Source organism: Peromyscus leucopus, chromosome 3 (genome assembly GCF_004664715.2).
Source record: "Peromyscus leucopus breed LL Stock chromosome 3, UCI_PerLeu_2.1, whole genome shotgun sequence".
Lineage (NCBI taxonomy): Eukaryota > Metazoa > Chordata > Mammalia > Rodentia > Cricetidae > Peromyscus > Peromyscus leucopus.
The window spans coordinates 85435556-85440884 of record NC_051065.1 but is presented as its reverse complement, the minus strand read 5'-3'; the positions used below and the strand labels follow the sequence as shown (position 1 = coordinate 85440884).

At 38.2% G+C, this 5329-nt stretch overlaps 1 pseudogene; it reads left to right on the top strand.

Moving 5' to 3' along the window:
* The first annotated feature begins 4101 nt into the window (after positions 1-4101).
* Positions 4102-4617, top strand: LOC114689296 (annotated as a pseudogene).
* The last annotated feature ends 712 nt before the right edge of the window (positions 4618-5329 follow it).

Here is a 5329-nt window from a genome sequence, read left to right as displayed (position 1 = left end):
AAATATATTCAAGGCTTTATGATCCATATTTTCATATCACTTTTCAATTTCTGGAGGAGTGACAGCTCTGCCTCAGAACAGTCCTTCACCAAGACTCTCTGTCTCCATAGAAAAGACCTAAACAATGAAAGCAGAGTTATTTACCAACTCCTCTTGTGGTGAATAATGTGGACAGTATCTTACTGCAACTTTGTATAATGTATTACTGTGGAAATGTTATATATTTCCTTTGTATGTACCTAACAAACAACCACTGTCATAAAACTTGCAAATTATGACAAAAGATCTCCATACTATAATCTAAAGTGTGTGTTGAGGACATTTTATAATATAGTATTTAAATTTTAGAATCTAGAGGTACACGCCATTTACATATACTCACATACAGAGGTTACAACTATGTTCCTACATACAATAATTCACCTGATTAATTAACAAACAGATTCTAAGCCATTGCATATTCAATACAATTCTTCTTTCAGATTTAAAATATTTACCTCTTCCCTGCTCTGGAGTTTATGGGTATTGTGATTTTTTCTTGCCCACGGGCTATTGCTGCTTTGCAGTAGCAACAACTTGTTGCTACAACAGCCATGTGAAAACAGTGGAGACACAAAACCCCACAACGAATCACGTTAACTAAGGGACATGAAATAGCCTACAATTTGTTATAGAACTAGGGGATGCCTTCACATTGAATGGCCTTGACACAATATGGCCAAATAGTAGTTCTAATCATATACATGCTTAGGATGATCCAGAGATTAAGTATAAAGATGTATTTTTCATTAATACTGTTGCCAATCTACATGGTTTTATCCGATGTAACTCAAATATGTATTGAATGTGTTAGAAGTAATAAATTCTGTACTCCATTAACTTTTGTAACTATAGTTAATGTATTGTCATTAATATTTTCTAACTGGCTTCCAAACATATTTATTTCTTGAAAAGTCTGGGTCTCATGTAGCTCTGACTGGCTTCCTATTGTCGTCAATAATAACCTTGAAATTCAGGAATCCCTGCTTCTAACTTCCCAGATCTGGAACTGCAAGAATGCACCACCATGCCAAGTTAATGCAATGACAGGATTGTAATCCAAGGTTATTTTTTCAGAGTAGGCAAGAAGTCCATGATTAAGCCACATCCTGGCATATTTTTTTACTTCTTGATATCAAGAATTGGACTGCATATCTATATGTTCCTGCACCTATTTATGTGTGGTGGCAGAATTCTTACTAAAACTGCTGATCTTTCATAGGAAGAAACATTCCCAGGATTTGTCATTAACGTTTGCTGAGTGCATTACAATTTGCCATAAATCACTGTTCACATTTTTGGGTCCCCATTTGGACAAAATCCAATCCTGTCCTTATTTTAAAACTCTCTCCAATAGGGGAGACATTAATAAATGCCTATCCAGTCAGAATCACCAGCTTTTGACCAACAAACATTGGACCACCAATGACAAGAGAAGGTTCTGGTTTCTGATTCATTTGGCTTATGGCATTTTCTCCTAGACCTGCCCACTTATATGAGAGTGGTCCTAGTACTTTACTTACCCACTGTTAGTCAGTAGAGACTTCAGATGCTGACGGTTACTTATGACACAGATGGAGAAAAGCCTGTCCAGGGCTCTGGCCTGACCAATGACCTTCAGGAACAGGGAGGGTGGAGTCAGTGTGATGCTGCTTTTTTCCCCTTCACTTAATGTAGTCCAGTACAGAGCTGATGCAGCAGTTAGATTGTGGATTCTTATAAACTCAGTGGAAGATCCTGTTTAGTATCCTAAAGAGTTTCTAAAGTTGAGAACATAAGGTCCAGAGGAATAAATCCTGTCAGAAAGAAAACATTTTACCTCATACAGCTGACATCCAATTCTCCAATGATCTCAAAGGATCATTATAGAAAGTGATATACCAGAAAGGCTTATTTCATTGGCTTTTGAAAAGTCTCTTTCGTGCATTTTTCCAATCTTAAATATATAATCTTAAACATTGCTATGGGTATACATCTATGAAAATTAATGATATTTCCTTGTGGCTTTTTTCCTATATGGAAGACTGTCCTCAGCTTCTTAGAATTGAGAGAGGAAACCATATTATTTCTTTATTTGGGGATATGAAGTAACTGGCTGTGAAGGAATGTGATTGTGAACTTCATGATCTCCAATTCCTCTTGTTAATGTTGTGAGAATGATCTGAGGACCTGTACATTCCCCACACTAAATAAACATCATTTTCACATGTTGTTTCCTTTTGTTGTTCTCTAGTCAATATGCAGACAGTACTCTATGGAGCAAACACATGATATTAGAATTAGGGATGCCCTATTAGTGATAATGTGTCTTTCTACTAATGAATCTTATCATTTTACACACTTTTATGGATAAGACATTGTGCATGTCATGGAGGTTTAAACAACAGTAAAATAATTAGATTGTAGTTTGTATTGTTATTTTCTCTATGGCAATGACATGAGCAGGAAAATAGGCTTCTAGAGGATTTTGACTATTACGAGTTCAGTGTGGACAGTTACTGACCCAGTTTTTTAAATTGTATCTTGCATCCAGTAAGAACTATAGGATGTTCTGAAAATGAAACTTCATGAAGGAAATGAAGGTACAGGTAGCCAGCTGAAAACATTCAGACTCTGTATCAATCCAACATGATGCAAGTGAAGTCTTAATTCTCAAAGAATAGGACAGAAGATTGGCTTCTCTGTTGATTTCCCTAAGGGTAGGACAGGTTCAGCACACACAAACACTGACTTCCACCAGCACTCTTGACATGGGGTGTGAATACTATGATTTAAGCTCTGCTTGTATGTAGAGAACAAATACACTCTATATAATCACTGAGTGGGTGAGTGTTCTGTACAAAGGTCATATAAGATTCTACAAAGAAGATGAAATTCAGTATGTGGTTGGAGTGAGTTTTAGAAACATATAATGGAAAGGAAAAAATAATAAATGGGTCTGTGTGTTTGCAAAATGGCCATAAGAAACCTAAAATGATAATTTTCAGGGTCTGGTTGAAAAGATGGCTCCAAGAGCACATTTTGTTCTTGCAGAGAAATGAGGCTTAATTCCCATTTCTCACATGGTGGTTTGAAACAATTCCAGTTCCAGGAGATATGTCACCCTCTTCTGACCTCTGTGGGAACCAGAGATACTGGTCTTGCACATGCACCAAAATGGTCATATACACTAATCAGACTCCACATCTTTAAAAACCTTAATTATAATACTCCAATACTCAAGACTCAGGGAGCAGTTTTGTAACTGTGATGAAAAGATTGTAAGAGCCATAGGATCAGGCAGCTTGCTGAGATATTTTTGCCTCCTAGTAACAACAGAAACTTATACTTGTAAATTCTCATCAAATAAGAGCTGAACAGGGAGGACATCAAAAAGCATTCAAAGCTGGATGGGGGAAAGTCCATGCGGCTTTGATTCTCCCCAAAGGATTACAGACAACTGAGTAAAAACTGGAAGCAGGAGAGGGACTCTTCCCCAGGAAAGAGCACACAAATTGGTTGCTCAGGGCCCAATTATCAGACTTGAAAGCATACATGCAAGTATCATTATATGTAGTTAACTGTTTACATTTAGGAATATTCATGTATACACTAGTATATTCATAAAGTAATACAGTAATAAAAGGCTATGAATTTGAAGGAGGGTGTGGGGAGGTGTTAGGAGGATATAGAGGGAGGAAAGGAAGAGAGAAATACCTTAGTTAAATACAATCTTATAAATAAATAGAAAAGAAGAAATAGCTGCCTGGCCTCAAAAACATCTACAACTACCTATGAAAGGACCTTGTAAGGTTTTATGTACTTTCTAGAATTGCAACATATCTGACAGTCCCTGTCATGGTGGTAATCATATCAAGGAAATTCTACATTGAACATGACAGATATCAAAATAAAGTGCAACACTTAGAGTGGTGTTGTTCTTTGTTGTCCAAAGAGGAGCACATTCCTATGGCTGTGCTCAACCATTGCTGATTTGCATGTGCCCAGAGCGTGGCTGCTGTTCTTCTTCATAGGCAGGTCACTCCTGTGCCAGAGTCAGCCTCACACAGTCACAGCACAGGCATGAGGGTCCCCACACAGCTCCTGGTGTTGCAGCTGCTCTGCCTTATGGGTAAGGGATTTTAATTGCTATGAAGAAATTTCCAAATACACTGGAAATTTATTCAACTGAGTTTAGTCAGTACTTCACTGTCTCTGTGAAAGCATTTTTCTAGTAGAATTAACTGTATACAAATTTATTCTCAATTTTCCAATCTCAGGTGCCAGATGTGACATCCAGATGACCCAGTCTCCAGCCTCCCTGTCTGCTTCTCTTGGGAAAGTGTCACCATGACATGCCAGGCAAGTCAGAATGTTTATAGTAATTTAGCATGGTATCAGCAGAAACCAGGGGGGCCACCTAAGCTCCTGATCTATAGTGCAAACAACTTGGCAGATGGGGTCCCTTCTAGATTCAGTGGCAGTGGATCTGGCACACAGTTTTCTCTTAAGATCAGCAACCTGAAGTCTGAAGATGTGGCAACTTATTACTGTCAACAAGGTTATACTCTTCCCACAGTGATACAAGTCATAACATAAACCCCCAAGGAAGCAGAAGTAGGTGGTCTGGCTGCCCCAGATGTTTCTCCTGGTGAGTCATCCACTGAAACGTTTCTCAGATGTTAGAACATTTTTAACACAGTTCATGATGATTTTTTTTATTGGTACAAGAGGCTAACCAATCCTCTCTGTAGTCTATCAGTCTTTCATTTCATTCAAAGCACTACAGAGTAACAATGTCTTTTCTACATTAACAGTGGACACAGTAGTTCCCTGTGAAGAGTCTGAGATGTATCACTAATTGGGACTTATACAGAAGAGTGGAAGCTTCTGTGGATATTCCAGCACATTATCTTTATGTACAGAAAGTTAACTTGCAGATGCCAGTATTACAAAGGGAGTGAATCATCACTGACAGAAGCTGACAGCAGAAAGGATTCCTGAATTTCTCACAAAAGCTAAAGCACAGGTGTCAGAGAAAGGGATGGCTGCTTAGCCATTGTCTTCTGCTGTGTCTCCAAATTCCAGCAGTGTGTGTTGATGCTTTCAGGTGCCTGCAGCAATTCACACAGAATTCTTCTGGCTCCTCTGTCCATTGGTCTGCTTACAAGAATCAACAATATTGAAACACAAGCCTATGACTTTTAATCTCACTGTGTGCAGTAGAATATAGACTTTTCTATATGAAATCATAGAAAGTAAAGGCTTGTCTAAAACATGCTTCCAGAAGTGATATTGGTGATGACTTGAT